The sequence below is a fragment of the Xyrauchen texanus genome, chromosome 28 (assembly GCF_025860055.1).
Source record: "Xyrauchen texanus isolate HMW12.3.18 chromosome 28, RBS_HiC_50CHRs, whole genome shotgun sequence".
Lineage (NCBI taxonomy): Eukaryota > Metazoa > Chordata > Actinopteri > Cypriniformes > Catostomidae > Xyrauchen > Xyrauchen texanus.
The window spans coordinates 42286282-42298000 of NC_068303.1; the positions used below are offsets into that span (position 1 = coordinate 42286282).

The 11719-nt window shown below is 38.4% G+C and overlaps 3 non-coding genes across 3 annotated transcripts; all 3 read left to right on the forward strand.

The window, feature by feature from the left end:
* Positions 1 to 1123: 1123 nt before the first annotated feature.
* trnav-cac (transfer RNA valine (anticodon CAC)) lies at positions 1124 to 1196 on the forward strand. Its single transcript has one exon. It is a non-coding gene; the product is annotated as a tRNA-Val (tRNA).
* Positions 1197 to 3208: 2012 nt separating this feature from the next.
* trnav-cac (transfer RNA valine (anticodon CAC)) lies at positions 3209 to 3281 on the forward strand. Its single transcript has one exon. It is a non-coding gene; the product is annotated as a tRNA-Val (tRNA).
* Positions 3282 to 8316: 5035 nt separating this feature from the next.
* Positions 8317 to 8389, forward strand: trnav-cac (transfer RNA valine (anticodon CAC)). Its single transcript has one exon. It is a non-coding gene; the product is annotated as a tRNA-Val (tRNA).
* The last annotated feature ends 3330 nt before the right edge of the window (positions 8390 to 11719 follow it).

Sequence of the window (11719 nt, forward strand, 5' to 3'; positions counted from 1 at the left end):
CGAACACGAAAGGTCCCCATTTCGAAGTTGAGTCTAAACACTTGATGGTTTTCCTGCTGTACTGTGATTTTTGGATGGAATGTCTTGTCGAAACATATATTCAATAAATGAGCAGCAGGAATTGTTGGTAAATTCCATCATAGGCTAGTTTCCATAATATAGTGGTTATCACGTTCAGCGAACACTGAAAGGTCCCCAGTTCAAAGTTGGGTGGACACACTTGATGGTTTTCCTGCAGTACTGTAATTTTGGATTTAGTGTCTTGTCGAAACATATATTCAATAAATGAGTAGCAGGAATTGTTGATAAATTCCATCATAGGCTAGTTTCCATAATGTAGTGGTTATCACGTTCACCGAACACGCGAAATGTCGCCAGTTCGAAGTTGGGTGGAAACACTTGATTGTTTTCCTGCAGTACTGTGATTTTTGGATGGAGTGTCTTGTCGAAACAAATATTCAATAAATGAGTAGCAGGAATTGTAGGTAAATTCCATTATAGGCTAGTTTCTATAGATATATGTCTAAACGTATATTCAATTAATGAGTTGCAGGAATTGTTGGTAATTAATTTTATGGGCAGGTTTCCATAGTGTTGTGGTTATCACGTTTGCCGAACACGTGAAAGGTCCCCATTTCGAAGTTGAGTCTAAACACTTGATGGTTTTCCTGCAGTACTGTGATTTTTGGATGGAGTGTCTTGTCGAAACATATATTCAATAAATGAGTAGCAGGAATTGTTGGTAAATTCCATTATAGGCTAGTTTCCATAATGTAGTGGTTATCACGTTCAGCCGAACACGCAAATGTCCCCAGTTCGAAGTTGGGTGGAAACACTTGATGGATTTCCTCAAGTACTGTGATTTTTGGATGGAGTGTCTTGTCTAAACATATATTCCATAAATGATTTGCAGGAATTGTTGTTAATTTCCTTCATAGGCAAGTTTCCATAGTGTAGTGATTATCACGTTAGACTCACACGTGAAAGATTCCCAGTTCGAAACTGGGTGGAAACACTTGTTTCTTTTTAAAGCAGTACTGTGATTTTTGGATGTAGCGTCTTGTCTAAACATATATTCAATTCATGAGTTGCAGGAATTGTTGGTAATTCATTTTATAGGCAGGTTTCCATAGTGTAGTGGTTATCACATTGGCCTCACATGCGAAAGGTCCCCAGTTTGAAACTGGGTGGAAACACTTGATATTTCTACTGCTGTACAGTTATTTTTGGGATCTAGTGTCTTGTCGAAACATATAATCAATAAATGAGTAGCAGGAATTGTTGGTAATTTTCTTCATAGGCTTGTTTCCATAGTGTAGTGGTTATCACGTTTGCCTCACACTGAAAGGTCCCCAGTTCGAAGTTGGGTGGAAACACTTGATGGTTTTCCTGCAGTACTGTGATTTTTGGATGGAATGTCTTGTCGAAACATATATTCAATAAATGAGTAGCAGGAATTGTTGGTAAATTCCATCATAGGCTAGTTTCCATAATGTAGTGGTTATCACGTTAGCGAACACGTGAAATGTCACCGGTTCGAAGTTGGGTGGAAACACTTGATATATTTACTGCAGTTCAGTTATTTTTGGGATCTAGTGTCTTGTCGAAACATATATTCAATAAATGAGTAGCAGGAATTGTTGGTAATTTTCTTCCAACATATATTCAATAAATGAGTAGCAGGAATTGTTGGTAAATTCCATTATAGGCTAGTTTCCATAATGTAGTGGTTATCACGTTCAGCCGAACACGTGAAATGTCCCCAGTTCGAAAGTGGGTGGAAACACTTGTTTCTTTTAAAGCAGTACTGTGATTTTTGGATGTAGCGTCTTGTCTAAACATATATTCCATAAATGAGTTGCAGGAATTGTTGTTAATTTCCTTCATAGGCAAGTTTCCATAGTGTAGTGATTATCACGTTAGATTCACATGAAACTGGGTGGAAACACTTGTTACTTTTACAGCAGTACTGTGATTTTTGGATGTAGCGTCTTGTCTAAACATATATTCAATTAATGAGTTGCAGGAATTGTTGGTAATTAATTTTATAGGCAGGTTTCCATAGTGTAGTGGTTATCACGTTTGCCGAACACGTGAAAGGTCCCCATTTCGAAGTTGAGTCTAAACACTTGATGGTTTTCCTGCAGTACTGTGATTTTTGGATGGAATGTCTTGTCGAAACATATATTCAATAAATGAGCAGCAGGAATTGTTGGTAAATTCCATCATAGGCTAGTTTCCATAATATAGTGGTTATCACGTTAGCGAACACGAAAGGTCCCCAGTTCAAAGTTGGGTGGACACACTTGATGGTTTTCCTGCAGTACTGTAATTTTGGATTTAGTGTCTTGTCGAAACATATATTCAATAAATGAGTAGCAGGAATTGTTGATAAATTCCATCATAGGCTAGTTTCCATAATGTAGTGGTTATCACGTTCAGCGAACACGCGAAATGTCGCCAGTTCGAAGTTGGGTGGAAACACTTGATTGTTTTCCTGCAGTACTGTGATTTTTGGATGGAGTGTCTTGTCGAAACAAATATTCAATAAATGAGTAGCAGGAATTGTAGGTAAATTCCATTATAGGCTAGTTTCTATAGATATATGTCTAAACGTATATTCAATTAATGAGTTGCAGGAATTGTTGGTAATTAATTTTATGGGCAGGTTTCCATAGTGTTGTGGTTATCACGTTTGCCGAACACGTGAAAGGTCCCCATTTCGAAGTTGAGTCTAAACACTTGATGGTTTTCCTGCAGTACTGTGATTTTTGGATGGAGTGTCTTGTCGAAACATATATTCAATAAATGAGTAGCAGGAATTGTTGGTAAATTCCATTATAGGCTAGTTTCCATAATGTAGTGGTTATCACGTTCAGCTGAACACGTAAATGTCCCCATTTCGAAGGTGGGTGGAAACACTTGATGGATTTCCTGAAGTACTGTGATTTTTGGATGGAGTGTCTTGTCTAAACATATATTCCATAAATGAGTTGCAGGAATTGTTGTTAATTTCCTTCATAGGCAAGTTTCCGTAGTGTAGTGATTATCACGTTAGACTCACACGCGATAGTTTCCCAGTTCGAAACTGGGTGGAAACACTTGTTTCTTTTAAAGCAGTACTGTGATTTTTGGATGTAGCGTCTTGTCTAAACATATATTCAATTCATGAGTTGCAGGAATTGTTGGCAATTAATTTTACAGGCAGGTTTCCATAGTGTAGTGGTTATCACATTCGCCTCACATGCGAAAGGTCCCCAGTTCGAAACTGGGTGGAAACACTTGATATTTCTACTGCAGTACAGTTATTTTTGGGATCTAGTGTCTTGGCGAAACATGTATTCAATAAATGAGTAGCAGGAATTGTTGGTAATTTTCTTCATAGGCTAGTTTCCATAGTGTAGTGGTTATCACGTTTGCCTCACACATGAAAGGTTCCCAGTTCGAAGTTGGGTGGAAACACTTGATGGTTTTCCTGCAGTATTGTGATTTTTAGACGGAATGTCTTGTCGAAACACATATTCAAGAAATGAGTAGCAGGAATTGTTGGTAAATTCCATCATAGCCTAGTTTCCATAATGTAGTGGTTATCACGTTCGCCTAACACGCGAAAGGACCCCAATTCAAAGTTGGGTGGAAACACTTGATGGTTTTCCTGCAGTACTGTAATTTTGGATGGAGTGTTTTGTCGAAACATATATTCAATAAATGAGTAGCAGGAATTGTTGGTAAATTCCATCATAGGCTAGTTTCCATAATGTAGTGGTTATCACGTTAGATTCACATGAAACTGGGTGGAAACACTTGTTACTTTTACAGCAGTACTGTGATTTTTGGATGTAGCGTCTTGTCTAAACATATATTCAATTAATGAGTTGCAGGAATTATTGGTAATTAATTTTATGGGCAGTTTTCCATAGTGTAGTGGTTATCACGTTCGCCGAACACGCGAAAGGTCCCCAGTTCGAAGTTGGGTGGAAACACTTGATGGTTTTCCTGCAGTACTGTAATTTTTGGATGGAATGTCTTGTCGAAACATATATTCAATAAATGAGTAGCAGGAATTGTTGGTAAATTCCATCATAGGCTAGTTTCCATAATGTAGTGGTTATCACGTTAGCCTAACACGAAAGGTCCCCAGTTCGAAGTTGGGTGGACACACTTGATGGTTTTCCTGCAGTACTGTAATTTTGGATTTAGTGTCTTGTCGAAACATATATTCAATAAATGAGTAGCAGGAATTGTTGGTAAATTCCATTATATGCTAGTTTCATAATGTAGTGGTTATCACGTTCGCCGAACACGCGAAATGTCCCCAGTTCGAAGTTGGGTGGAAACACTTGATGGATTTCCTCAAGTACTGTGATTTGTGGATGGAGTGTCTTGTCTAAACATATATTCCATAAATGATTTGCAGGAATTGTTGTTAATTTCCTTCATAGGCAAGTTTCCATAGTGTAGTGATTATCACGTTAGACTCACACGCGAAAGATTCCCAGTTCGAAACTGGGTGGAAACACTTGTTTCTTTTAAAGCAGTACTGTGATTTTTGGATGTAGCGTCTTGTCTAAACATATATTCAATTCATGAGTTGCAGGAATTGTTGGTAATTCATTTTATAGGCAGGTTTCCATAGTGTAGTGGTTATCACTTTGACCTCACACGCGAAAGGTCCCCAGTTTGAAACTGGGTGGAAACACTTGATATTTCTACTGCAGTACAGTTATTTTTGGGATCTAGTGTCTTGTCGAAACATATAATCAATAAATGAGTAGCAGGAATTGTTGGTAATTTTCTTCATAGGCTTGTTTCCATAGTGTAGTGGTTATCATGTTTGCCTCACACGCGAAAGGTCCCCAGTTCGAAGTTGGGTGGAAACACTTGATGGTTTTCCTGCAGTACTGTGATTTTTGGATGGAATGTCTTGTCGAAACATATATTCAATAAATGAGTAGCAGGAATTGTTGGTAAATTCCATCATAGGCTAGTTTCCATAATGTAGTGGTTATCACGTTCAGCGAACACGAAATGTCACCGGTTCGAAGTTGGGTGGAAACACTTGATATTTTTACTGCAGTTCAGTTATTTTTGGGATCTAGTGTCTTGTCGAAACATATATTCAATAAATGAGTAGCAGGAATTGTTGGTAATTTTCTTCCAACATATATTCAATAAATGAGTAGCAGGAATTGTTGGTAAATTCCATTATAGGCTAGTTTCCATAATGTAGTGGTTATCACGTTCAGCCGAACACGTGAAATGTCCCCAGTTCGAAAGTGGGTGGAAACACTTGTTTCTTTTAAAGCAGTACTGTGATTTTTGGATGTAGCGTCTTGTCTAAACATATATTCCATAAATGAGTTGCAGGAATTGTTGTTAATTTCCTTCATAGGCAAGTTTCCATAGTGTAGTGATTATCACGTTAGATTCACATGAAACTGGGTGGAAACACTTGTTACTTTTACAGCAGTACTGTGATTTTTGGATGTAGCGTCTTGTCTAAACATATATTCAATTAATGAGTTGCAGGAATTGTTGGTAATTAATTTTATAGGCAGGTTTCCATAGTGTAGTGGTTATCACGTTTACCGAACACGCGAAAGGTCCCCATTTCGAAGTTGAGTCTAAACACTTGATGGTTTTCCTGCAGTACTGTGATTTTTGGATGGAATGTCTTGTCGAAACATATATTCAATAAATGAGCAGCAGGAATTGTTGGTAAATTCCATCATAGGCTAGTTTCCATAATATAGTGGTTATCACGTTCGCCGAACACGCGAAAGGTCCCCAGTTCAAAGTTGGGTGGACACACTTGATGGTTTTCCTGCAGTACTGTAATTTTGGATTTAGTGTCTTGTCGAAACATATATTCAATAAATGAGTAGCAGGAATTGTTGATAAATTCCATCATAGGCTAGTTTCCATAATGTAGTGGTTATCACGTTCGCCGAACACGCGAAATGTCGCCAGTTCGAAGTTGGGTGGAAACACTTGATTGTTTTCCTGCAGTACTGTGATTTTTGGATGGAGTGTCTTGTCGAAACAAATATTCAATAAATGAGTAGCAGGAATTGTAGGTAAATTCCATTATAGGCTAGTTTCTATAGATATATGTCTAAACGTATATTCAATTAATGAGTTGCAGGAATTGTTGGTAATTAATTTTATGGGCAGGTTTCCATAGTGTTGTGGTTATCACGTTTGCCGAACACGTGAAAGGTCCCCATTTCGAAGTTGAGTCTAAACACTTGATGGTTTTCCTGCAGTACTGTGATTTTTGGATGGAGTGTCTTGTCGAAACATATATTCAATAAATGAGTAGCAGGAATTGTTGGTAAATTCCATTATAGGCTAGTTTCCATAATGTAGTGGTTATCACGTTCGCCGAACACGCGAAATGTCCCCAGTTCGAAGGTGGGTGGAAACACTTGATGGATTTCCTGAAGTACTGTGATTTTTGGATGGAGTGTCTTGTCTAAACATATATTCCATAAATGAGTTGCAGGAATTGTTGTTAATTTCCTTCATAGGCAAGTTTCCATAGTGTAGTGATTATCACGTTAGACTCACACGCGAAAGTTTCCCAGTTCGAAACTGGGTGGAAACACTTGTTTCTTTTAAAGCAGTACTGTGATTTTTGGATGTAGCGTCTTGTCTAAACATATATTCAATTCATGAGTTGCAGGAATTGTTGGTAATTAATTTTATAGGCAGGTTTCCATAGTGTAGTGGTTATCACATTCGACTCACCCGCTAAAGGTCCCCAGTTCGAAACTGGGTGGTAACACTTGATATTTCTACTGCAGTACAGTTATTTTTGGGATCTAGTGTCTTGGCGAAACATATATTCAATAAATGAGTAGCAGGAATTGTTGGAAATTTTCTTCATAGGCTAGTTTCCATAGTGTAGTGGTTATCACGTTTGCCTCACATGCGAAAAGTCCCCAGTTCGATGTTGGGTGGAAACACTTGATGGTTTTCCTGCAGTATTGTGATTTTTGGATGGAGTGTCTTGTCGAAACATATATTCAATAAATGACTAGCAGGAATTGTTGGTAAATTCCATCATAGGCTAGTTTCCATAATGTAGTGGTTATCACGTTAGATTCACATGAAACTGGGTGGAAACACTTGTTACTTTTACAGCAGTACTGTGATTTTTGGATGTAGCGTCTTGTCTAAACATATATTCCATAAATGAGTAGCAGGAACTGTTGTTAATTTCCTTCATAGTCAAGTTTCCGTAGTTTAGTGATTATCACGTTAGACTCACATGCGAAAGTTTCCCAGTTCGAAACTGGGTGGAAACACTTGTTACTTTTACAGCAGTACTGTGATTTTTGGATGTAGCGTCATGTCTAAACATATATTCAATTAATGAGTTGCAGGAATTGTTGGTAATTAATTGTATGGGCAGATTTCCATAGTGTAGTGGTTATCACGTTTGCCGAACACGCGAAAGGTCCCCATTTCGAAGTTGAGTCTAAACACTTGATGGTTTTCCTGCAGTACTGTGATTTTTGGATGGAATGTCTTGTCGAAACATATATTCAATAAATGAGTAGCAGGAATTGTTGGTAAATTCCATCATAGGCTAGTTTCCATAATATAGTGGTTATCACGTTCGCCGAACACGCGAAAGGTCCCCAGTTCAAAGTTGGGTGGACACACTTGATGGTTTTCCTGCAGTACTGTAATTTTGGATTTAGTGTCTTGTCGAAACATATATTCAATAAATGAGTAGCAGGAATTGTTGATAAATTCCATCATAGGCTAGTTTCCATAATGTAGTGGTTATCACGTTCGCCGAACACACGAAATGTCCCCAGTTCGAAGTTGGGTGGAAACACTTGATAGTTTTCCTGCAGTACTGTGATTTTTGGATGGAGTGTCTTGTCGAAACATATATTCAATAAATGAGTAGCAGGAATTGTTGGTAAATTCCATTATAGGCTAGTTTCCATAATGTATTGGTTATCACGTTCGCCGAACACGCGAAATGTCCCCAGTTCGAAGGTGGGTGGAAACACTTGATGGATTTCCTGAAGTACTGTGATTTTTGGATGGAGTGTCTTATGTAAACATATATTCCATAAATGAGTTGCAGGAATTGTTGTTAATTTCCTTCATAGGCAAGTTTCCATAGTGTAGTGATTATCACGTTAGACTCACACGCGAAAGTTTCCCAGTTCGAAACTGGGTGGAAACACTTGTTTCTTTTAAAGCAGTACTGTGATTTTTGGATGGAGTGTCTTATGTAAACATATATTCAATTCATGAGTTGCAGGAATTGTTGGTAATTAATTTTATAGGCAGGTTTCCATAGTGTAGTGGTTATCACATTCGCCTCACACGCGAAAGGTCCCCAGTTCGAAACTGGGTGGAAACACTTGATATTTCTACTGCAGTACAGTTATTTTTGGGATCTAGTGTCTTGGCGAAACATGTATTCAATAAATGAGTAGCAGGAATTGTTGGTAATTTTCTTCATAGGCTAGTTTCCATTGTGTAGTGGTTATCACGTTTGCCTCACACACGAAAGGTCCCCAGTTCGAAGTTGGGTGGAAACACTTGATGGTTTTCCTGCAGTATTGTGATTTTTAGACGGAGTGTTTTGTCGAAACATATATTCAATAAATGAGTAGCAGGAATTGTTGGTAAATTCCATCATAGGCTAGTTTCCATAATGTAGTGGTTATCACGTTAGATTCACATGAAACTGGGTGGAAACACTTGTTACTTTTACAGCAGTACTGTGATTTTTGGATGTAGCGTCTTGTCTAAACATATATTCAATTAATGAGTTGCAGGAATTGTTGGTAATTAATTTTATAGGCATGTTTCCATAGTGTAGTGGTTATCAAGTTCGCCTAACACGCGAAACGTCCCCAGTTCGAAGTTGGTTGGAAACACTTGATGGATTTCCTGCAGTACTGTAATTTTTGGATGGAGTGTCTTGCCTAAACATATATTCCATAAATGAGTAGCAGGAATTGTTGTTAATTTCCTTCATAGTCAAGTTTCCGTAGTTTAGTGATTATCACGTTAGACTTACATGCGTGTTTCCCAGTTCGAAACTGGGTGGAAACACTGGTTACTTTTACAGCAGTACTGTGATTTTTGGATGGAGTGTCTTGTCGAAACATATATTCAATAAATGAGTAGCAGGAATTGTTGGTAAATTCCATTATAGGCTAGTTTCATAATGTAGTGGTTATCACGTTCGCCGAACACGCGAAATGTCCCCAGTTCGAAGTTGGGTGGAAACACTTGATGGATTTCCTGAAGTACTGTGATTTTTGGATGGAGTGTCTTGTCTAAACATATATTCAATTAATGAGTTGCAGGAATTGTTGGTAATTAATTTTATAGGCAGGTTTCCATAGTGTAGTGGTTATCACGTTCGCCTCACACACGAAAAGTCCCCAGTTCAATAGTGGGTGGAAACACTTGATATTTTTACTGCAGTAGCAGGAATTGTTGGTACTGTCCTTCATAGGCTATTTTCCATAATGTAGTGGTTTTCACGTTCGCCTCACACGCGAAAGGTCCCCAGTTTGAAGTTATTTTTACTGCAGTACTGTGATTTTTGGATGGATTGTCTTGTCTAAACATATATTCAATTAACGAGTTGCAGGAATTGTTGGTAATTACTTTCATAGTTAGGTTTCCATAGTGTTGTCATTATCACGTTCACCTCACACGCAAAAGGTACCCAGTTCGAAACTGGGTGGAAACACTTGTTACTTTTACAGCAGTACTGTGATTTTTGGATGTAGCGTCTTGTCGAAACATATATTCAATAAATGAGTAGCAGGAATTGTTGGTAATTTTCTTCATATGCTAGTTTCCATAGTATAGTGTTTTTCATGTTCGCCTCACACTCGAAAGGTACCCAGTTTGAAGTTAGGTGGAAACACTTGATATTCTTACTGCAGTACTGTGATTTTTGGATGGAGTGTCTAGTCTAAACATATATTCCATGAATGAGTTGCAGGAATATTTGTTAATTTCCTTCAGAGGCAAGTTTCTATAGTGTAGTGATTATCACGTTAGCCTCACACTCGAAAGGTCCCCCGTTCGAAACTGGGTGGAAACACTTGTTATTTTTACTGCAGTACTGTTCTTTTTGGATGTAGTGTCTTGTCGAAACATATATTCAATAAATGAGTAGCAGGAATTGTTGGTACTGTCCTTCATAGGCTATTTTCCATAATGTAGTGGTTTTCACGTTCGCCTCACACGCGAAAGGTCCCCAGTTTGAAGTTAGGTGGAAACACTTGATATTTCTACTGCAGTACTGTGATTTTTGGATGGAGTGTCTTGTCTAAACCTTTATTCCATAAATGAGTTGCAGGAATTGTTGGTAATTACTTTTATAGGCAGGTTTCCATAATGTAGTGGTTATCACGTTCGCTTCACACGCAAAAGGTACCCAGTTCGAAACTGGGTGGAAACAATTGTTGGTAATTTCCTTCAGAGGCTAGTTTCCATAGTGTAGTGGTTATCACGTTTGCCTCACACGCGCAACGTACCCAGTTCGATACTGGGTGGAAACACTTGATATTTTTACTGCAGTACTGTTCTTTTTGGATGTAGTGTCTTGTCGAAACATATATTCAATAAATGAGTAGCAGGAATTGTTGGTAATGTCCTTCATAGGCTATTTTCCATACTGTAGTGGTTATCAAGTTCGCCGAACACGCGAAAGGTCCACAGTTCGAAAATGGGTGTAAACACTTGATGGTTTTCCTGCATTACTGTGATTTTTGGATGGAGTGTCTTGTCTAAACATATATTCAATTAATGAGTTGCAGGAATTGTTGGTAATTAAGTTTATAGGTGGGTTTCCATAGTGTAGTGGTTATCACGTTCACCTCACACGTGAAAGGTACCCAGTTTGAAGTTTTAGGGGTATAACAGTTTTGACCCGGACCAGATATGGAGAAAGAAAACCAGGAGTCGAGAAATTCAATTAAAAATCAAAATTTACTGAAGAATAGTTTGCAGTGAAATTGGTAGAGCCAGCGACAAAGTCTCACGAGGAGATTGAAAGCTAACTCGTACCTTACACAAAATCTTACATCAGTTATACCATTTGAAAGGACGTACATTCCATTATTTTACTCCTGATTGGCTAAAAGAACATAAAGTCACAACATATAGATAGTTAAATGGCCTATCAACATTAATCAGCGCACTTGTCGTCCGCGCCCGAGATTTACGTCTGAAGTGACCTCGCAGATGGTCGCGGGGCGTCTTCAAGTCGGCCTGGTGTGCACCCCTGGTTCAAAACCTAGGTAGAAGGTCAAACGCACACACAAAACACTGACGAACGACAGTTCTTCTCTGGGCACAAGAGAGCCAGAGCACACATTATCAGGCCATTTGAACCAAAACAGAGAGATAAAATATTCACTCCTCGGGCAGAGGAGAGGGTTGAAATAACATACATTTCTTCCCTAAAGAAATAATAAGAGAAAATCACACTTCTGCTATTCAGGTATTATTACATAGGACTTTAAACCATATAATTAGTCATGGAAAGGTAACAATCAAACACAGAATACATCTGGAACACATGTTTAACGCATTCCCCCTGATCCCCTCCCCTGAGAGGCTGGAGAGCTTCACAAATAAACTTATCCCCCAAAAGACCTTCAGCCGACGTGCAGGACAGAGAGACTCTGGAATGTTCCTAAAAGAGACTCACTAACAT